This window comes from Manis javanica, chromosome 4 (genome assembly GCF_040802235.1).
Source record: "Manis javanica isolate MJ-LG chromosome 4, MJ_LKY, whole genome shotgun sequence".
Lineage (NCBI taxonomy): Eukaryota > Metazoa > Chordata > Mammalia > Pholidota > Manidae > Manis > Manis javanica.
This window is the reverse complement of record NC_133159.1, coordinates 158,323,117-158,346,215: the sequence shown is the minus strand read 5'-3', so window position 1 is coordinate 158,346,215 and position 23,099 is coordinate 158,323,117. Positions and strand designations below refer to the sequence as shown.

Genomic DNA, 23,099 nt, shown 5'->3' with positions numbered 1-23,099 from the left:
TGGGATTACCAGGTTATACAGCATTTCTATTTTTAATTTTTTGAAAAACCTCCATACTACTTTCCCTAGTGTCTTAACCGATTTATATTCCTGCCAACAATGGACAAGAGTCCCCTTTTCTACACATACTCGCTAACACTTATTTCTTTTTTTTAATATACTAGCCATTCTAACTGGTGTGAGGTGATATCAGAAGGATATTTCTTAATCCCACAAATGTTGTAGTTCCCATTTCAGAAAAAGCAAAATAAAAACAAGAAGGGAACTCATTGTGCAGTTAGAGGAAGGAATAAGTGGTTAAGGGCTCATCTTTGCAAGAACAGCCTTACACATAGTAGACACTCAAATATTTATTCAATAAACAGATGAGTAGAATCCCAGATGAAATATGATAAGGTAGAGGGCAAAGTTGATGTCCTGTTTCTCCAAGTGCAGGGGATTCCTGGAATCCCTTGTCCTGATGAAATTTCTAAATGGAGCCAAAGAGGACGGGATATCTCATGAACAGCGGGGCATGCACTTGCATTTTTTTCTTCCTCCTCATAGATAACATCCAAGATCAGAACTTCTACTTGATAACCTACATCTGGGAGAAGTACAGTTGATTTGAACCAGGAAAATCCTTCTGGAGAATTGGAAGAATCTGATTGCAATATGTTCATCAATTACAAAAAACAGTATGATCCTTGGATTGAGGCAAGTAATAGGCTTGCCATGTATTTACATTGTACTTCCCCACCTTGAGCGAAGGCATGAAAAGCAAATGTAAACTGTCGAAGATAAGGTGACATAGAAGAAACCAGGAATTCTGACTTTCTAAGAAATGTTCTCAACTGACCCTTAGCTCACAATGTTAGTGGTGTTGCTTTTCCCATCCTGGAGTTGACTTTCTATGGCTCCCACACACTGGCTGAGAATGCTACAATGCCTGAGGTTACATATTAATGCCACTTCTTTTCCTCACCTATAGGAAGGGGTAATTAAATACCTAACTCACAAAATTGTTAATAACTCATTAAATGAGTTTTCCCACACTGGTTAGTTATGGCTACTGCTTCCAAGCCCTGTGATAGACCTGGAAGAGCTATCATACAGAGCCTAGAAGAGTCCTGGTAAATGTAACTGCTCTTTGTGCTGGACACAGAATAACATCCCACCCCAAGTCCACTCCAGTGCAGTGCCCCTAAAGCAAGAGAGCCTGGATATGAACTGAAAATCCTCAAGAAGCCCTGTGTGTTAGCTTTCTTCCCCTAGGGAGCAGTTCTCACCTCTGTTGAAGCTAAGACCACCCAAATGCAGGTTGTTTCCAAGCTCCAATGTGATTCCCTAATTCCATGCTGCACAGCTTTCTTCTACTAGCTGCTCTTTTTTCTCATGATCCTTCTACTCATCCCTGCTGCTAAACACAAAGACCTTTTCCTGCCTGCCTCAGACTCCTTGTTTTAGAAGGTATGTCTAGAAAGAGATATTGCTCATCTGGTTCAGCCAGAAAAGAAGCCCATGCATTCCACTGTTCATGGTAGGTCTAGAATTAATCCCTAGCCTCTTCTTGCTGGCTAAATCAAGCAATAATCCTGAAAGGGAACTTCAGGCTATTTGTGATTTCCCTCTCCCCTTGCACCACATTCAGGGAGGGGAGGAAAAAGGCCCTGGATCAGAGTAATCTGTTTCTAACCCACTTCCATTCCCAGGGATTACCTCTGTAGGAGGAAGGAGACCAAAATAAATCTGGCATATTAGCTCTGGGGACTTGAGGAAGGCAGCCCAGGGGTGCCTGGAGGGCTGTAGGCATGGGGCAGGAGCCTGAGAGCCTGGTCTCATGTGCTGGAGTCCCTTTTAAAAGGATCCACAAACTTGGAAAACAATGCCTAGAGTAGTATTTGGCAATACTAGGCACTCTATAAATGTGGTGAATGAAAGGATAAAGTATATAGATTGTGGGCAGAAAAAAGCAAAAACAATTCCCTAATTTTACCTACAACTTCATATCCTTATATGCAACACCAGTTTATGGCTAAAATCAATCAACCCACAATTAAGGGAGTGTGATGCAGTGGGAAGTCCTCTGGGTTGGGAGGCAGGAGACAAAATTTCCAGTCCTACCATTGTTGACATCAATTTACCCTGTGGCCTTAGACAAGGTACTTCATATCTCTGATCACTAATTTTCCCTATTAAAAAAATCCACTCTAGAGCCCTAAAAGCCTACAGTCACATGTGATGTGTATTGAGCTCCTATTAATACACAATGCCCTCCCTGAGCACATTTATATACTGACAAGAACTCCCCTTGGGGCCCCGTGAACCAAGTGCTCAGCACACACACCCCACCCCCAGTCTGCATTTCTTCTCTACCCACCATGGACTCTGACACATAAACTTGTATCTTCCAGATGACCGTTCTTTGGGACCCTCTCCAGTGTCTGGGTGAAGGCTTCCCTCCCAGCTCTTGGGCACTGGAGCCAGGGAAGCTGTGTGAATCTGGGAAATGTCCACTAGAGGGTACCACGGCTGCACTGGGATCTCAGACTGCAGGGAAGCCTAGCAAAGCCAACGATTTCAGGATTTGTAAATACCCACATTCAGAGATTTAGAGATCTCCGCTCACTGTTCCTTACCTGGTCCTCTCCTTATTGCTTCTTGGAAGGCTTGACAAGTCTTACCATTTTGACATCATTTTAATTTGATCTGACTTCACATCAAAGGTAGCTTTTTAGAGTGGAATCCACGGGGGCTTTGGCAACAACAGATACACCTGGCTCCCCTACTTCCAAACTCTATGGGCAAATTACTTAACTCTTCTGAGACTCAGCACACCCATCTATGAAATGAAAATAATAAAACCTTGTAGGACCACTGTGAGCACTAAATGAAATCATATATGGATATATGTGACTGGTAGACAGTAGGTGCGTAAAACTGTTTTTGCACTGGAGGATTTATTCAAAGAATTGCCACAAACTGGGAATGGTGTTGAGGAAAGAAAGATGGCTTTGCAAGAGCTGAGCACCTTCAAACAGGAAACGTGACATTGTGCCATTTTGCTCTTGAATCTTGCAGTTTCCAGACTGGTGCTGCTTGGCACTCCTCAGCCTCGGTGCTCAGTGCTGGACTCAGCAGAGTCCAGCCACAGCGCTCTTCTGCCCTGGTTTCCTTGGAGATGAGCTCAACGTCTACTTTCCACTCACCTCCTAGACAAAGGTCTCTGTTTGCCCCACTATATCCTGAAGCACCACATCTCCACCTGGTTCTGTCCGTCCCCTTTCCTCTCATTTCTCCTACAGTCACTCCTGGGGTGGAACATGCCATCTGTTACTGAAGCTGAGCAGAAGTTTGGGAAAGGGGGAGGGAAAATGTGTTAGGGCTTGCGTGTCCGGAGACACGTTACAGCTGCAGAACAAGCCAGGATCAAACTACAAGCCAGAGGCTTTAGGGCAGGCAGCCGTGAGGCCCGTCCCTCCACTCTCCTCTCTGTCTCACCCCAGAGGTTTCCTGGCATGAGTGGGAGAGGTTGGTATCAAGTCCTTGAGCCCTGACTCACTCCCTGACCTAGTTGGGTGTTACCCAGTTATCTCCCAAATGTCTCTCCAGAGGCCTTTGTTAGCAACACAACAGTGTCACCCCAGAAGACAGTAGAGACCAAAGAGAAAAGCAGACCACATAGTTCTTCATCCCCATCCGGGGAGCCCAAGAACAAATAAGAAGTTTACAGTCCTCATGGCTTTATGCACCACCCAGGAGGTTACATTAGTTATAAAATGAACAAAATCGTTTCACATTGCTACACTGAGATTGGCTATTTTCCAGACTGCTTTATAGAAAAAATTGTGCTTAACTTTCTTAAAAAAGAAAAAAATCATTGTTTTATTTTAATTGGACAGGGGCAGGGGAAGGGGCTCTGGAGAAAGGAGATGAGGACTGGAACATTGAGCCAGGAAGTGACTGGCCATTTTCACATAATGAGTCAAAGACCTATCTAGGGACATAATTCAGGTTTCTTAACCCCACCCCAAATTCCATTCTTTTCCTTGGCCTAGTTCCTTATGGACTGTAGGAATGTTCTGGGCTCTCTGGACTTCACAGAAGTTCTTATAACCCTCTATTCCTGAAGGTTCAATAGGAAGTCAATTGTATCATGGTTATACAGTGGGTCATATGTGTACCGTTCACTATCTGTCCTGTAGAAATGTGAGATATGTTTGTTGCCTCCTTCATAGGTTGTTGAAAACATTGTATAAGTTATCTAAGATTCAAAGAAGACCTATGTAGTAGTCTGCATGAGATTAGATCTCAGGCACAGGAGATTCCATTTTTAAATCATTTCTTGCTGTTCAGATACTAATATTCTTGTGAATCACTGTACCAGTAGACTCTGAAAACTATCATTTTACCTCCCTTTTATTTGAAGGTCCAAATCCTTAAGGTCATGCTCCCTAAAGACATTAGCTGGTTTCCAAGAAAGCAGATTTTAGGTTTATCCTTTGGCAGAGACAGAGTTATTCCACACAGGCCAGAACATTCTTTCTGCCAGAGTTCCCCATCTGGAAGAAAAGAGAGAAAGAGCTTCAGAGTTTCCATAAAGGCTGCCTAAAGGAAAGGAAGGGAAAGTGAGCCACAGGGAGGGAAAGAGAAAGCTTCCAGGGGTGGAACCCCAAACAGCCAACCACAGTCTGAAGAGAGTATCAGATCAGTAGACCTAAAATCCTGGCCCAGTAGTGCCGCACCTTTCCCTTCCTCCTATCCCTTAGTCAGTATTTATTTTGCTCCTCATTCCTTTATCTTTCACATGTACTTATTTGTCCTGGCTGTGCCAGCTCAGAATTTTCCTTGGATTCTTTGTTTTTTTATCTGTAGCTCCCTTTCAATTTTGTTCTCTCCTTGTGGATGACTCTTAGATACTCTTAGACTACTTCTTAATATTTCTCAGAAAAGTAGGATTACTGAGTTAGAAGGAACTTTCTCATAACCTATGATGCACAGGACTTTAGCCAGTCCAGGGAGCTGCTGAAATTAAATGCCAATTTTGTGCATATATGCATCTTTCTGCCAAGAAGGCTCATGGCTTCTAATAGGTTCTCATACCTTCCCTTTAAATCCCTGCTCTTGACCATGCATTTCAGTGTTTTTCAGAATAAGGCTGGTGTAAGTCCAGGAAGAGGAAATCCCGGGGCAAAATACCTCTAAAACCACAGTCAGTCAAAGGGCTGGGAACCCAAGTTAATTTGAGAACCTAGATCATGACTTCCATTTAAAAAAAATGAATAAAATAGTCAAGAAAATATCAATGAGCATCATACTTAGTAAAGACATTAGTTTTAATTAGTATTTGACTAAAATTACATACATAACAACTTCATGATTTTAGCTTTTTATAATAAAAACACCACTAAATGAATGAATATTAAGTGAATCTATAGATGCTGCTCTAATAACTGGGGATATATGGATTCAAGAGACATGTTTCTGGCTTCTAGAACTTTGTAAGGCAGCTCATTCTACTCTCGAGCACCTGATTGTGACATTGTGACAAATTCCTTCCTGTATTGATGTAATATTTGCTTTCCTCTTTTTTTTTCTTCCCATGGGTATACAGGTCATGTTTCTTGTCCTTATACTTAAATTTCACAATTAAATACTGAGCATAAGAATATGCTGGCCATTACATCCAGGTTTGAAGTTAAAAGCATAAAGATACATTAGATTTTGAAGAATTACACATTTAAGCAATCTAGGATGTGATTAGATTCTACACATTTACACAAATTAAATGACACAAGTATAAATGCAGGACAGTAAGACATGTAAAACTTTAGGTTGCCATTAGAGGAAAAACCTGTTCTGGTTGAGTCTCCCCTTAACTTAAGACAAGCTAAGGAGTCTTTGTTTCCGTGCAAAAATTCATAGTATAAAACCCCTGTTAGGAGGAAACTAGCAACAGGATAGGTTAAGGAATTGGCTCAAGCAAATTCAGTGTGGGGCCCGGCTGGTCTGAAGGTTATAGGGCTGCCTGGAAGTTGGAGATCCCACTGGATGTTGCAGTCCAAGGACAGAGCTGCAGATTAGAGAAGCAGGCTGGAAACTGGAGGCAGAATGGTTAATACATTCTTCAGATGGTTAGTACATTCTCCAGGATGCTTTCCTCAGAGTTTGCTCCCTTTTTACCCAGTGATTCTTGTTTGCCCTCTGCAGCATCACTAAGACCCTACATCCTCTTCTATGAGGTTGAACCAAATGAAATTGCCATTTGTAGATCAAAATGGTTGAATTTTGGCAATTTCATATTTTTAGCCTACTTGACAAAATAAGCTATTCAAGGACAACTATTATTTATCTACCCTAGTCTTCTCTTCCCACATTTAACATCTCTAAACTCCACCAAGTCTTCCTTACCTGGTGAAATTACTGAGTCCTTTTCCAACCTTATCTTTTACTCAGAGTATAATAGTTCTTCAATATATTTTTTAATGTGGGGCACCCAGAACTGGTCAGTTCAAAATACTGTGAGACTATTATCTCTCTTGGTCTGACATCATGTCTTCATGAAATTGTGACTGCTTTGGGGTTGGTGAGTCCTAAAAATAAAATCCTTGGCAACATTTTATTTTTCACATAAAATGCTGTCGAGCCAGTCCCACTCCTTCCTATACTATTGATTTAAAAATTTTTTAACTAAATATAGGTCTTCACTTTGTCCCTGTCAAATTTCATCTTGTTGATTTTGGCACCTTCCAATCTGTCAAGATGATTTTAAATCTTGTTTCTATCATCTATTCAATTATTTTTCCCAGCCAGATCATCATCAAAGTTATGGATTTTAAAAAATGTTTAAAGGACAATGAGGACCCTCTCTTTGTTGATATAGATCTTGTAATCAATATCTTTTGAGTTCAGTTGAAAACCTAGTTAAAAACCTACATAACTGTGACTATCCACCCACAACTCCTCAGCCTCATTTTCTTAGCTCCATCTTCCTGCTCCTTTACTACTTCTCTCTAATCTGCCCCTTGTCCATTAAGCAAACCCACCAGACCCACCCAGGTACCACATAACTATGGATTTCTGTATGGAAGCCACAAACACCAGCTGTTTTTAAAGAAATCACTAAGATCCTTCCGTCTTGCTAATTCCCCACCTGCTGTCATGCTGATCTTCCCTTCCTGCAAGTCTGTGGAAGGCTTTGTGATGCCCAACCCTCATTACCCCCACCAGCCACTCCAAATAGGATGCCTTTATATTCTTTTAGGATGTAGAGTCTGGCTTGGACTTTGACATGGCTCTTCCCATGGGCTCTTGGTGCTTTCCTCCTGTGTACAATAGAATTCTCTTCTTCAGCTTGACTATTATTCAAAAAATAAGGTGTATAACCTTGTCGTGATCTTTTTAATGGCTATATAGTATTCCATCACATAGACATACTATGTGATGGACACTGAGGTGGTTTCTAAACTTTTGGTATTACAAAAAGGCCATGAGTCAGCTTGCAAGTACCAAAGTACAATGAATTTGTGGAAATAGAATTGAAGGGTCAAAAGACATGTACATTTTTATTTTGATAGATTGTGACAAATTGTTCTCCAAGGAGTTGTACTATTTTGCTTTAGTGGTGGTTAAAATCTCAGCAACCTAAGCAATTTTGAATTAAATATACCTGTTCTTAATAGAAATCTCCCGATTATGCTATTGGGAGTTTGAGATCATTTTTAAAATTTCCCTTCTCCCTCATTTCTCCTCCTTTTTTTCTTCTCTGATTGTTCCCCAACTCTGAACTCCAAATTCTTCTCATTCATTTGGATAAAGTCACTCTACTGTCCAACTACTTACCTCTGCCCCAGCCCTGCATTTGCATGTACAAACCTCAGTATAGTACACTTACCACCATCCAAAGCCATCCTCCTTAGTAATAACAATCTTGAGCACTAACATGTATGAAGCTATCCTTTGAAAAACCTTATGACGCAGGTACCATTATTATACCTACTTCATGGGTGAGGACATTGAGCTATAGGGTGGTGAAGTGACTTCCAAGGTTACACAGTTTAAAAATTGCACACCTACTATTTGAACCTAGATGGCAGGTGTCTAGAGATTAAGCTCTGAACCCATGCAGACAGACACCTCTCTTGGGAGATTAGGGTTCTAGCAAATTCTAACCTAACTTTCTTAGTGATTCCGGATAACAATTGAGGCTCTGGTCTCTACCCTATCCCTATCTAGCCTACAGCCTACTCTGTGAGCAGCTCTGCCCCACAAAAGTGTCTGGAAAAAACAAGTTTCAGAACTGCCTTAGCCAGAGGTAGAGGAAAAAATGTGGGGTGGAATCACAGGCCGAGGGGGACATCAGTCAGTCCCTCTCCCTCTGCAGAGGTGCGGCCTCCCTGTTCTGGTCTCTGGGTGGGTCTCCCCAGACAGGAAGGGAACAGTTGGCTTAGTCAGTCTAATTTTCCCTGCAACTGATCACATGATGAAATCCAGAAGGTGCCTGAGGTCAATTTAGGAAATTCTATTTTCTATTCAACATTTATTGAGTCCCAACAATGGGCCAGGCACTGTGCTGTGTTACTGTCCAAGGTAAATAAGTCACATGCTTTAGAGGTGAAGATAAGCACTTTAATTGCTAGTTACCTACAGTGTGATAAGTGTCTCAATAGCTAGAGATGTGAGTGTATTGTTTGGAGTGTGAGAGGGCAAGAGGAGAAAGGGAAAGAGAAAGTGCAAGTAAGGAGTTTGTCCCTGGGGGTTTGGAGTTTTAAAAAACAATTCAGATTAGGGAAAGAAATAATAACAGTCTCAGTAAGGATTTCTGGCAAAAGGGAGGCACTTTCATGAGTGCTGAGTTCTTCAACTGCAGGTAATTTCAAATACCTTGCCGTTTATCTGGCATGGTGGGGGAATGAAAGAATGAGAGGGCAAAGAGGGTCAGGAAAAGTTCCAAGATCCATAATTGTGGGGGGAAATGTTAATTCCTGTGAAATGTTAATTCCTGGTTTTTCTTGGCAGCTTCTTTGTAAATTGTGATGACAGCTGGTGGTGGGGAGAACAGAATCACTGAAATCACCAGTGACCACAGCTATCACCTGAGCCATTCCAGGTGGCAGGCCACTATGGATTCTTTATTTTTTCTCTTACTCATTTAATAAAGTGAGGGTATTATGGACATTTTTTTTTCTTTGAGGTAGGAGGTAGGGAGAAAGGAAGAGAGGGGTTCATTCTCCAAGAATAATGAATAAGCAAGCCACATCCTCTACAACAACCAGACAGCTTCTTGTAGGATGAAAAGCCCTGGATGAGAGACTCAGTCACTGATAGACCTGGTCCAACTTACCATGAGCTTTGGAAATTTACAACCGATCTGTACATCCAGTTTCTCATTTGTGTGGTGGGAATAATAAATTCTTGTCTCTCAATTATATTGTGAAAAAGGAAAGAAAGGAATAATAGATAAACATTTACAGGCTTCAGGAAATTGTATTCTATAGAGATGTCTTTTATTGTTTTCAGTAATTTATCAGACTGTTTCAGAAAAGTAAAAGCACCCTGGCTGATTAGGTTTTTTTTTTTTTTAATGGATTCTGAGTTTTGTTAAGGGGCCTCTCTTGCATAACTTCCCCTTCTTAATTAGGACAGAAATTCTGGCCATTGACAGAACCCTAGAGGAGCGAAAATAGAATTCAACTGTTCTACAACTTCTGGTTCTCAATAGACTCCACTTAAGCATTTGGTTCTATCTTTAAAGCTGAGTCATTAAAACAAGGGCCAGTTTTAATGAAGACCATACTTAGGAAGAAATACGGATAACCGAAAGAGAAACAAAAAGTAACGAAAAAAATCCATTGATGGGCTCCAAGTGGCCATAAAATCTGGTAACAGGTGAAAAATACATAATAAAAGATATAAAGATATTACAACACATACTATGTTCCATAACATTACATGATATATGGTCAATATAATGTCCCTCATTAGCAATGCTTGGTTCAATGTGATGTGCCAACCTACAGCAAATGCTGTACAGAGTTTCTATCAGTTCCTGCAAATGAGTCTATGATGCCTTCCTCAGAATTTACCTTTGATTTTCATTTTCACCGAATAAACCTGCACACCACAGAAGACATAATCCAGTTCAGTCTGTAAAAAGTAAGCTATTATCTATGTTGTAGGTTTTACAACTATCTTGTAGCTTCTACAGAGATGAATATAGAGAATGGATGCAAAGAGAACAGTAAAGAATCTAGAGAAAGATAAAGGGTGAAAGTAGAAACACACAGACTGTGACCATAGAAACAAAATCGGGGGAGGAAAAATACCCAAATCCAGGGAACAGAGAGGGAGAAAGGGAGGGAGCGACCCTCTGGAAAATAATGCATGTCACCTCACACCAGTTAGGATGGTCATTTTCCAAAAGAGAAAAAACAACAAATGCTGGCAACGATGTGGAGAAAGGGAAACCTGCACTGTTTGTGGGAATGTAAATTGGTTCAACCACTGTGGAAAGCAACTTGGAGGTTCCCCAAAAAACTAAAAATAGAAATACCATTCGACCCAGTAATTCTACTCCTAGGAATTTACCCACAGAAAACAAGATCCTTGATTCAAAAAGATATATGCACCCCTATGTTTACTGCTGCAGTATTTACAATAACCAAGACATGGAAGCAACCTAAATGTCCATCAGTAGATGAATGGATAAGGAAGATGTGGTACATATACACAATGGAATATTATTCAGCCATAAAAGAAAAGAAATTCTGCCATTTGCAACAATATGGATGAAGCTAGAAGGTATTATGCTCAGTGAAATAAGTCAGGTGAAGAAAGACAAATACTAAATGATATCACCCATTTGGGGAGTATAAGAACAAAGCAAAACAGAAAGATCAAAAAAAGCAGTATACTCATAGACACTGAGAAGGGACTAGTGGTTACCAAAGGGGAAGAGCTGGGGAGGGTGGGTGGGGAGGGAGAAGGGGACTAAGAGGCACTATAATTTGCAACCACAACATGGATTGGTCACTGGGATGGTAGTACAGCACAGAGAGTACAACTAATGACTCTATATAACATCTTACTACTTTGATAGACAGTGACTGCAATGGAGGGAATGATGCTTTAATAAAGAAAAAAAGAAAATAATGCATATATTGAGGGAAAAGCACAGTAAGGACAGAAAAGCAAATGAGAAAGCAAAAAGGATTCTTAAGAAGAATTTCCTAAACTTCATAAACTGTTATGTGTAGCTCTTATTAGCCAAAGCTGATGGTTGGAGCATAGTACATTTTCCCACAGAGAATTAGTAGGAAAATATAATTTAAGAGCTAGAAAGAACTTTAAAGATTATCTAGTCCAGTGCCCAATTTCCAGATGAAACTAAGGCATTAAGAAGTTCTAGAAACGAACAAAAGATTTGGGTGGCACTGTTGGAAAGCCAGGAGATTCTGATAACCATCAAGAGCAAATAATGAGTGATGAAAACTCATCTGCTCTTGAGTGGGCCAAGGTATGCATCATCTGTTAGGGAAGAGCTAAATGGGAACTCAAGCTCTAGTCTTGACATGTTCCAGCAATTCTTTGGGCTAAATTACATCAGTCCTGGAGTTTGCAGAAAAGGATCATGGGAAGACCAAGTGCTGTGGAGGACAGAGCATCTGTCCTGAGTCAGGCTGACCTGGGTTTTTACACTGGCTCTGCCAACTACCAGCCACTGAGATCCCAAGCAAGTCATAATCCAGGCATTTCTCAGTTGTCCAAAATGGGAATAATAACATCTGTTTCATATGATCTTGGGGGAATAAGTAAAAGAATACATAGTACACAGTGCACCCTAGTATAAACAATTCACCAAAGCAATAAAAGCGGCCAGTCTGAGAAAAATTCTTCCTAACCAGGAATCAAAAGAAATGTGAAATAAAGATCAGTGAGATACCACTTTTACCTACCAAACTGACAAAGATTAAATGAAAACTAAGCTAATAACACTGTAGGGTGTGAAAGCAGATGTTCTCATGTATTACTGAAGGAGTATAAATTGGTACATATATGGAAGTTGGTTTGACAATGTGCATTAAGGGCCTTAAATTTGCACATTTTGATCCAGGATTTTACTTTTAGATATTTAGCTTAAGGAAACAGTCACAGGTATGGGGGAAAAGATATATCTATCTATAAGTTCATTTGCATAAGTTCTTTATATGATAGGAACAAATATAGTAAGTACTAGTTTTCATAACCTTCCTCTCTCCCACAAGGCAAGAAGGATGTTTTGCCTCTAGATCAGTAAAACAAGGGGCTTAGGTCCCACAGAAAATGAGATAGAGTTTTAATTTAATTTGCATTGAAAGAGGCAGATATTTACAAGAAAGGTGAGAATAATTTTATCAGAACCCTTCAGATGGGAAGAGAAAGATGATGGGAAAAGGAAGGGAAGAAGCTGGAGAGAGGCGCTAGTTGGGAAAGAAGCCTCGAACAATCATCTTACGTGTGAGGTATTAAGGGAAAGCGGGAGAAGAGAGGATTTTGATAAGTTTTGCTATGTCCTGTTAATCTAATCTTCTTTTGGCTTTATCTTGAGAAAGTAAAGATTTATTTTACTTTTCTTTTTTTCTCATGTTCCCTCTTTCTTCTCTTCTTCCTTCTCACCCTCTTACTCTTTCTCTTTGACAGTTTTTTTTCTTTTTATATGTTGGAATGATGTTTCTTTAAAATCTTTGCTTGGGCTATCTATCAGCTAGGCTTTATATGGATTCTATTTAAAACAGCAAAAATAATTAGAAATACTCTAAATACCCAAGAATAGGAAATGAGTTGATAAGTTAACTAATTTGTAAGTTAATGCATTAAATAAGTTAACATATATCTATAGTCATTAAATTGTACAGAGGAATATTTAATAAAGTGAATACTTGAATAACATATTAAGAAAAATGTATTATGATCCCAACATAGTAAGTGCGTGGGTATATGTGTATGTGCCACGTATATGTGCACAGGAAAAAAACAAGGAAGGCAGTATACCAAATGTTAACAGTGGTATTTCTGGAATTATTTATTTCTTTTCTTAGTACTCATCTAAATTTTTTGAATTCCCTACATTGATCAAGCAATACTTTTATAACCAGAAATCCCCTCACAATAAACTTTATTTTTTAACTTTATGTTTTGAAGTAATCAGCACAAGAATCACACAACTTCTAGAAAAAATATTGAAGATTATCTCAGCAACCTTGAATGAGGCAAAGATTTCTTGGCAGGACACAAAAAGCACTAACTATAAAAGCAAAAATTGAAAAATTAGACTTCATCAAAATTTTCTACTCATCAAATGATACCACTAAGAAAAGAAGTAGAAAAATGACAGACTGGGAAAAAATATTCATAGTGTATATACTTGACCAAGGATTCATATCCAGATAATATAAGGAATACCTATAAATCAACAAAAAAAAATATGAACTACACAATGAAAAAAATGGGTGTCTGGCTTGAACAGACACCTCACAAAAAAAGAGACACAAATGGCCAATAAGCTGTGAAAAGGTGCTTGTAGTTAGTGCTACGTACCACCCAGAATCTCCTTTTGGAAAAAAAGACTTATTCCTCAGCTACTGAAAAGGCTGCCAGGAGACAGCCTTCAGCTGTCAGTCCACTTTAGTGATTGCCTCATCTAAAGAGCCCTGACTTCCCTAAGGTCACTCCCTCTTCTCACAGTGGCCTGCATCTAATAGCTGATAAACAATTTGGCCTTTTGCCCAAATTCAGAACATTTTTGAAGGATCATCCCAGTTTCAGAGCTCTCCCTAGGGTTGGCTGAGGCCTCTGAGACCACATCACATATCAGCTTCTTCCTCTGCCCAGTCATGCTTTTGTCTCTTCTTTTTCAGAGGTGTTTGCACTCAAATGCACTCCCCAAAAAACCTCCCACTGACTAATTTCCCTTTTATAGTCTGCTTCCAAGAGAACCCAACTTGTAACAATGCTCAACATCAGTAATCATCAGGAAAATGCAAATTAAAACCATAGGGAGATGCCATTTTGCATATACCAGAAGAGATTTTTTAAAAAGACTGGAATCACCAAATGTTGGTTGAAAATGTGAAAAAAACTAGAACTCTCATATCTTGCTGGTTGGAATTTACATGGTGCCACCATGTTGGAGAATTGTTTGGCCATTTCTTAGAAGTTTAAATATACATTTACTATATACAGGAATTCCTTTCTTAAGTATGTACACATGACATATATCTATAAAATTGTACAAGAATGCTTATAGGTTGTCTTAGTTATAACAGCCTTAAACTGGAAATAACCCAGTATCTATGAATAAGGGAATGGATAAATAAATTGCAGCATAGTTCTACAAGACTACTCAGCAACATGAAGGAATGAACTACTGATATTCACATGTGTAGATCAAAAACATTACGTTATATAAAAGAAACCACACATACACACACACCAAACACATATTGAATTATTCCATTGATATGAAATACAAGAACAGGCAAAACAAATTTATGGTGATCGAAATTAGAAAGTTAGTTGTTTGGGTGAAGGGACAGGGGTGGGGATTGACAGAAAAGGGCCATGAGGAAACTTTCTGGGATGATGAAAAGATTCTGTATCTTGTTTTGGGTGGTAGTTACACAGTGGTTACAATTGTCAATAGGCATTGACCTGAACATTTAAGATTTGTCTGTTTTATTCTGTGTAAATTAGACTTCAATCCAAGTTTATACACACATGAGTAGCATACACTAGGCATTCAATATATGATTAATAAGCAAGTGAAGAGATGACTTTTCTAAAGAACCAAATTAATAATTATGGAAAAGATTTCCCTCTTCTGAGTTATGGTAAAATGTGAGATTCTCTTGGGATAGTCCTTCATTAAAATCCTATGAATAATTATTCTTCACAGTGGTTTTATTCTTCCCCTATTAAAATGATCAAGCTTTGATATCTTCAGGAGTGACAGAATCAGGTCTATTATGTCTGTCTGCATCATTTGCAGGTGAGTGGAAATGCTTAAAGTATATTAACATAGTAACAGTGGTGAGAGAAAGAAATCAAAACCATCACTGGTTTCTCAGTGTGGCAGATCAGCATTTAGCTACTACTCTACAAACCTTGCCAACATCTCTCAAAGCAATTTCTCTTATAAACTATGGTACAATCACCACCCTGTTTTGAATATGGGTATTTAATCTCAGAAAAAGTATTTAAAGTATTCGACATATTTGGAGAGACAAGTTTATGGAGCCAGTTGATATTAACTTATGCTGTTTTCTACTCAGATTAATACCCTGGAGCATATGAAAATTAGAAAAGTCAGAATCCTTTCAGGGGTTTCATAGCCTAAAATCTAAACAGACTCTGTTGATGTGTATCAACTGCCCATTGACTTTCAAGAAAATGATTTTCGCAAACACAAAAGCTATTTTTAAATTTCCTTTTATAAAATCAAACAGTTCAAAGGCCATTGGTTGCTTTCTTCAAAATCTGAAGGTGAAGTTGCCAGATTTAGCAAACAAAAATATGGGATGTTCAGTTAAATTTGAATTTCAGATAAATAATAAATAGTTTTTGGTGTAAGTATTCTCCTCAAATACTGCACATTTTTAGTATAAGCATGTCCCATGAAATATTTGAGACATATTTACACTAGGAAACAATTTCTTGTTTATCTGAAATTCAAATTTAATGAGATGTCCTATACTTTACCTGGCAACCCTTGTACTGGGGAGAGTTACTTGGCATATACTCTGCAGAACAAGAGGCCCAACCTGCCTGTGGAGAATTCCTTTAAGGTTACTACATGGAATTACTAGGTAGGCAATGATCATGGTAAAGGAAGAAAAATTGAACTTTTCTTCTGCTCCATGGATTTCTACTTTCTTTTTCATACTGAAAAACACTATGGAAAGCATTTAAATGTACTTCCAATTATTTAGAGTGGTAATGGATTAGTTGTACTAAATAAAGAGTGTACTCCAACTGGACGTCTCGGGTTTGTTCGTGTATGGGCTAAGAGCCTAGGATTAACCATATGGATTTATGAACCTAGAGAACTTGTTTCTCTTGTTAGGTTTGCTGTTCCTAGTGAGGAACGAACAGACCTGATTCTGTAAAGCAATTTGAGGACTTCAAACCTGCTGCATGAAGACATTCTTTTCTAATGAACTTATCCCCACACCCCTTTCAGTAAAGGATCACCTCCACTGTTCTGCTTTATAGGACTTGTTATACTATATCGATCTCCAAAGTGGAAACCTGCTTCTAATGGAGGCTAGAGTACTAGTACTTCAAAGGTGGGCTGAAAACAGCAACGTTGCTCTGTTTGTTTAAAGCACTTGTGGAGAGAGCCTTCTTTTCAGCAACACCTTATGCTCCCACAGCACAGGATTCTATTATCTCATTTGAGCTGCCTAGTTATTCTAGCAATCAGATCTTTCTGTCTCCTTCCTGTTACCTGGCCTTGACACCATCATGTGCGTGCTTTGCCTTGACTCCCAAGGAACACAATTCTTTTTCTCTAAACTCAAATACCTGAATATTGGAATTTCCAGGACAGTTACATGACTATAACAGTAGAGAAGATGTGAAATCAGGACTGTCCTGTACAATCTAGGGCATGTGGTCTCCTTTATGCTTAGGTACTTGTACTCTGACAGTTATCTGCCATAGCAAGGATATTTGGAAAAGAGACAGAACTGAGAGTCAGAAATTCTCATCATGGCTTTAATCACTGCTTTGCAGTTAACCTTGGGCAATTGCTGCACCTGTCTCCCGTGTCAGTTTGTGATCCCTTTATTTGAAGCCCCCTATAACAACAATCATAATTAAAAAAAGTAAAAACAACTCATTTCCACTTTACATTGCCTATCCTTAACATTTAAGCTTAATCCTAGTGTTTGTAACACCACATATTGGGCTTCTCTGTCCCTTTACCATAAGGGGGAAAAGTTTTGGAAAATAAAGGTCTTAAAGTTTTATGATTTTAATTCCTTATTCAGGAGGATGAAACATGCATCTGCTTTCAGGACCACAGTTTGTAAACTTCAAGTCTGAACTCAACCCGGATAGAATTATACAGTGTTCTAATTTAGGGGAAAAATAAAAGTGGGCTTATAAAGAAAGTGATTTACCCCATCAGACAGTAAGAATGGTACTTTCTGTAAAATAGTGACTCCTTTTACTCCCTTCCACCTGTTCAATTCCTTTGATTCTGTTATCCTCCCCTCCACATATCAATATCCTCTTAAACTGAGATAAAACAGAAATGATTCATATTAGGAAACATACATAAGACTAAACAAAGATGTCATATTTTGCCATCTCTTGGTACCGAGGCACCTCAAGATAGGGCCCAGCAAGAGTTCAGGGTTTCCTGATGCAGAGTTTCTAAAATCTGTGGCCTTCACTTTGTAGTTAATGTATGTTTGGGGCATTAAAAATATAAATCTCTCTTGAATGTTTGAATTGTGCCTTGTTGCCTAAGAGTTTAGTCTTTTTTTTTTTTGGCCTGCCCTAATTCCTGACATCAGGTCCCTAGGGTATTTGTGCTATGCCTCATTCTCAGTGAATGTGTATTTTATACAGTGTGATTGCACTTTGAACTAAAATAGACCATATCTAGAAATCTGCTGGTACAGCTTCCCAGGACTAAAGAATCTGAGCAGTTTGAATTGCTTATTGTCTCTTTGGATTCTTCTTGAAGTCAACTCACAATACAGAGATGCTACCATCTAGATTTTATTAAAAAAAAAAAAAAAGTACCAGATCGTACAGGCTAGCCTTCATACTGAGACTATTTTCCTAGAAACTGCAGAATATCTGGAAATGAAAGGGGCCTACATGCTTGCTTACCTTACAGTCTTTCTGACCTGGCATTATTTGTTTACTGAGGACAAGATGACTATCAGTCCAGTCCTGTGCATAAGGAGACCACAAGCCAATTTCTAGCTCCCCCTGCACTTTTTATGTGTTCATTACTCTTAACTCTAATACAAATTCTGTACAGAGGCTGGAAGCAGATTTTCATCCTCAGTTATTTAAGATCATGGCTAAAACTCCAAGGCAAATTGCTCTCATAAAAGGATTACACCCCTGATTCCACCAGATTGGTGGGGCTTAATGTCTTGGGTATCTTTTCTTCAACCCACCCCTAACCTAGCGCTGGACAGAGGTTGAGATTATTCTCTGTGCTAGGCAAGGGATCAGGTATTGATATTCTGATCTAAATTCTGATCTAAATTCTTGTTAGGGATTTAAAAAACAAACAGAAATAGAGCCAAGGGTGGAGAAACTGAGGCTATCTGTTACCAAGCTTCTGAGACTTCTAATCCTCTTGGCTACTTGACTTGGTCAGGTTCAACCCGAGCCCTCACTTATTTTTATGGTTGTCAGGTCAAGGCATCATTGCTAAGTCAATTCCAGCATGCCAGCTCCAGAATACTGTAACCTTAAGAGACTTGGGATTCCACAAGAAATGTAGCGGTGTTCTAGAGACCAATGCATCAGATACAGACATTTTCAATTTTTTTATTAAGGTATCATTGTACAATCTTATGCTCAGGTTTCACATGAGCAATGTTGTAGTCACTACATTCACCCATATTATCAAGTCCCCCACACACCTCCCAATACAGTCACTGTCCATCAGCATAGTAAGATGCTATCGAGTCACTACTTGTCTTCTCTGTGCTATACGGCCTTTCCTGTGCTCCCCCCCTATATTATGTGTGCTAATCATAATACTCCTTAATCCCCTTATTCCTCTCTTCCCACCCACCCTCCCCAACCCCTTTTCCTTTGGTAACCGCTAGTCCATTACTGGGTTCTGTGAGTCTGCTGCTGTTTTGTTTGATCGGTTTTGCTTTGTTGTTATACTCCACAGATGAGTGAAATCATTTGGTCCTTGTCTTTCTCCGCCTGGCTTATTTCACTGAGCATAATACCCTCTAGCTCCATCCATGTTGTTGCAAATGGTAGGATTTGTTTTCTTCTTATGGCTGAATAATACTCCATTGTGTACTACATTTTCTTTATCCATTCATCTACTGATGGACATTTAGGTTGCTTCCATATCTTAGCTATTGTAAATAGTGCTGTGATAAACATAGGGGTGCACAAGGACATATGCATTCTTGCCTGCACAGAGGTACTGGCTTTATTCCCTAACTCATATTAGAGAGTGGTTAACCCTTCCTAAGAGGATGCAGCTAAAAGGACTCATCCCAGTTTGAAGATCACCAACAAAGTGCTTGGGTTTAGTCATGTAGTTGCCAGTCACTTGGGAGTGGTAAATAATCCTGCAGGAGAGTAGTGGTTTGTGAAAAAAGGAAGCAGAAATACTGGGGGGGAAAAAAAGAGGGGTCTAGAAAGGAAATAAGCAGGTGGAAATGTATAACTTTTTCAATTTCCTGATGGAAAGATACCAAGAGAAATAAAACTCTTTCCAACCATTCTCTGGCTGGATTTGGATTTATTTAATGTCATATTGCCCCCCTTAAATACATTACATGCATTATATATATATCACCTGTTAAGTATAGTTATTGTCCACCAGTATAGTGCACATTTTAAAGCATATGGAATTAATCTACTTGCCTTTCATGAGGAATACAGGTGAGTAGGCAACATTCTATCTACTTCCCACATTTCCAATGGTCATTCCAACAGCCATCTTAAGTTATAGAAAAGAGTCAAGTCTGGGATCTCATAGTATCAGCTTCCTATGGATTGCTTGCCAACTTTTGTGTCCCTAGTTGGTGGAACCCCTTCACCATCTTCTGCAGGTAAGACTCTTATTAGTGGAATTAAAGTTATAATTCCCACAACACTGAAGGCCACATTTTCTAAGTCAGGGAGGCTAAATATAGTCCCCCTATGAAGACTGTTCTGATTTTAAAAACATGACAGACATATTTTCAGAAATTCCTAAACCACAGGTAAAATACTATTCTTTAAGAAAAGCATATATTAGGCACTTACCTGCTTTATAAATGGTGAAGCTGAAATAGGGAAAGTATAAGACTTGCTCTAGGTCATAAATGAAGTCAGTGATCAGATTGGGACTATGTCCTCAGACTCTCAGACTAGTGCTTGAAAACTAAAGATGAAAGTGCCTAATATTAGAATGATCTTGATTAGCTTTAACTTTTTATTGACATATGCAACTTGCATAGGTTTTTCATTTATGGATTTTTAAGGGCTTTGTTAACCAAAGAAGCCTAGAAATCTGCAAGAAGTTGGGCTAATGACCTTGAGACATTCCTGGCTTCCCTGCTCCTCCTGAAGCACCATGGACAGGATAGGAATTTCCAAGAGCCCTTGTGTTCTTCATTTCAGTTATTCCAGAGAAGCCTGCCTAGAGCATATGTTAGATTGTTAGTCATTCTTCCTTATGGGAACTATATGCTACCTTCTATTCCCCTATCCCAAATTGTAGGTAGCAGGTCTGGGTTCACTCTTGACTTGCTGCAGGGCCATGGGACTAAGGATGGGGTCAAGCAAGGTTTTCCCCTTTTTTCCTCAGCAGGGTCACAATTACTGTTGTCATGAAGTTTATGGCTCTGGTAATTGGTATTTAATTTTTTTAGAGCACTTCTATGATTTTATAAAAGAAGGTGACCTCTAAGGTTCACATAGATTCTCTGTGGGATACACATGTACATAAAGGAAAGATTACAGACTGGGTAAAATATTCTTTGGTCAGTCGTTAGTTGAGTCAATACCAGTTTGGATGGACTTTGTGTAGGGATTAGTCCTGACAATTATAAGGGAATAAGTAGTACATCTTGAAAATATACTCATATACAACAAACAGAAAATACAATTACAGAATAACAGAACAAATACAAATATATCAGCAAAAGTCAGTAAGTGGGAGCTGATGGGAATAGGGTTAGAGTTGGGTGGAGTTAAGTTAATGATGACTTTCTGGAAGAGGCGAGTTTTGAAGGAAGGGAGGGGCATACATTTGGTGAAAAGGATGAGGAGGTCCCTCCAGCAATAATGCATGAGCAATGGTAGAGTAGACAGAATGAGCAAACCTAAGAGCCAAATGGTAAACAGCCTAGCTTGCTAAAACTGGAGAATCTATGTCAAAGGGTAAGAAGACAAGTCTTGGAGAACCTTAAATGGTAATAAACCAAATTTGCTTTAACAGACAAGAGGGAGCCTTAAGGGTTCTTGCATGGACACAGAAATTCCTTAACCACAGGTAAAATAATACTATTCTTTGAGAAAAGCATGCATTATGCACTTATCTGCTTTACAAATGGGGAAGTTGAAGCAGGGAAAGTATAAGACTTGCTCTAGGTCAGAGATGAAGTCAGTGATCAGACTGGGACTATGTCTTCAGACTCTCAGATTAGCGCTTGAAAACTAAAGACAAAGTGCCTGATTGTAGAATGACCTTGATTAGCTTTTTCTTTCTTGCTTTTTTGAGTGAAGTATACAACTTGCATAGGTTTTGAAAATAACTTTAAGGAGCTGAGATACAGATGGATTATTAGAACAAAACAAAATTGGAGAGTTAGAAAAAGAGGGAAGTTGCTGAAAAATTTCCAGGAGAGAAAAAAGCTGGTTCCTGACATTTATTAGCTGTATGACCATGGGCAAATTACTAAATCTTTGTATGCCTGTTTCCTGATCTATAAGATGGGAATAATGGTGTCCACCTAACAGAGTTGTTGAAAGAATTAAATGAATCAATGTACATAAAGTTTTTAGTAAGCATTCAATACGTTATTATTCAATCATTAATTAGATTATTAATGTATTATTAAGATTCTGGCTCTGTAGAAATACATCCATGTAACTAAAGGCCCATCTCATATCTTAGTTTGAATAATTGCACTTTTCCAGTTTGTCCTACTAGGTGTGAAGAAGAATTCAGAGGGTAAGAAGGCAGGCCCAGTGTCTTAAGACTGTGCTGCCCAATAAAAAAGCAACTAGTCAATAATAAAAAAAAAAAGCAACTAGTCACATGGGTCTATTGAGCACCTGAAATGTGGCTAGTCAGAACTGAGATGTGCTGTAAATGTAAAATACACACTGAATTTCAGAGCCTTAGTATGAAAAAAAATCATTAATATTTTTTATATTGATTGCATGTTGATATATTTTTGATATGTTGGGTTGATAAGGTGTATCAATTTAATCTGTTTCCTTTTTCCTTTTTTTTTAAAATGTGGCTACTAGAAAATTTATGTAGTTGGCCTCCATTATATTTTTATTGGACAGTGCTGGTCCAGTAGAACATTCAGCATTGAGTTTTGGAAATTAAGAGGATCTACATGAGAAGGTTCTATAAAGGAATATGGAAATTATAGATAAATCCCCTTACCCATGACACTTTAAAATACATATATTTAAATATATGCATTACATATCTATAATATATATTTATAAAAATTATGTACATATCAATTTGCAGAATATCTACGGAACTGAGGGAACCACAGCTAGTTTACCTTCAAAGAGGTGACAATCGGTAAAGGTTTCTTTTACAAAAGCAGAAACAAAGACGAAAAAGGGAAAACATAGTTTGAACATTAACTCATGAAAACAAAAATCTTCCTAACTTTTGAACTCATTCCCTCAAAGGTGCAAATTTTATTGACTTAAATAACCTGGATTGCTAAAGATTTTACAAGATTTTTCCTATCATCCCTTGAAATCGCTACTTAAAATAACAGGGATTATTACTGCCAAAGAGCCTTTGGTCAGGGCTTTTCACTGACTTGGAGGTAAAAATCCAGTTTCGTGTTTTGCTCTGAATCGGTATTTTAACATTTTACCTTGACTGTACCGACGGACTTGCACAGGCTTCAGTTTCTAAACACAACTCGGGGGAGGCGTGGACCCTGACGCCTTTCCCTCCTCTTCAAGAACCCTGCCGGACTCCTTCCGGCAGGGGCGGCCCTGGCAGCCGATTCGCCCCAGCGGCGCAGACAGGTGCAACGCGGGGAGCCGCCTCCCGCCGCCAGCTCGCTTCCGCGACCCCGCACCCTTCCGCCCCGCCGGCCGCGCCCTCGCCGCCCCGCCCCCTGTCCCGGCGCGCGCGCGCCCGGCGGCGGGGCCGCGCTCGGCTGGCAGGG

General features: G+C 39.2%; 1 long non-coding RNA gene across 4 annotated transcripts; it reads right to left on the bottom strand.

Moving 5' to 3' along the window:
• Window positions 1–350: 350 nt before the first annotated feature.
• LOC108396463 (uncharacterized) lies at window positions 351–23,033 on the bottom strand. Of its 4 annotated transcripts, XR_012130732.1 has the most exons (4): window positions 22,800–23,033; window positions 4,392–4,541; window positions 3,189–3,321; window positions 351–586 (listed from the first exon to the last, which is right to left on the bottom strand). It is a non-coding gene; the product is annotated as an uncharacterized lncRNA (long non-coding RNA). The 4 variants fall into 4 exon arrangements; XR_012130731.1 differs by having other exon boundaries at window positions 2,619–4,541; XR_005053794.2 differs by having other exon boundaries at window positions 3,189–4,541.
• Window positions 23,034–23,099: the final 66 nt, after the last annotated feature.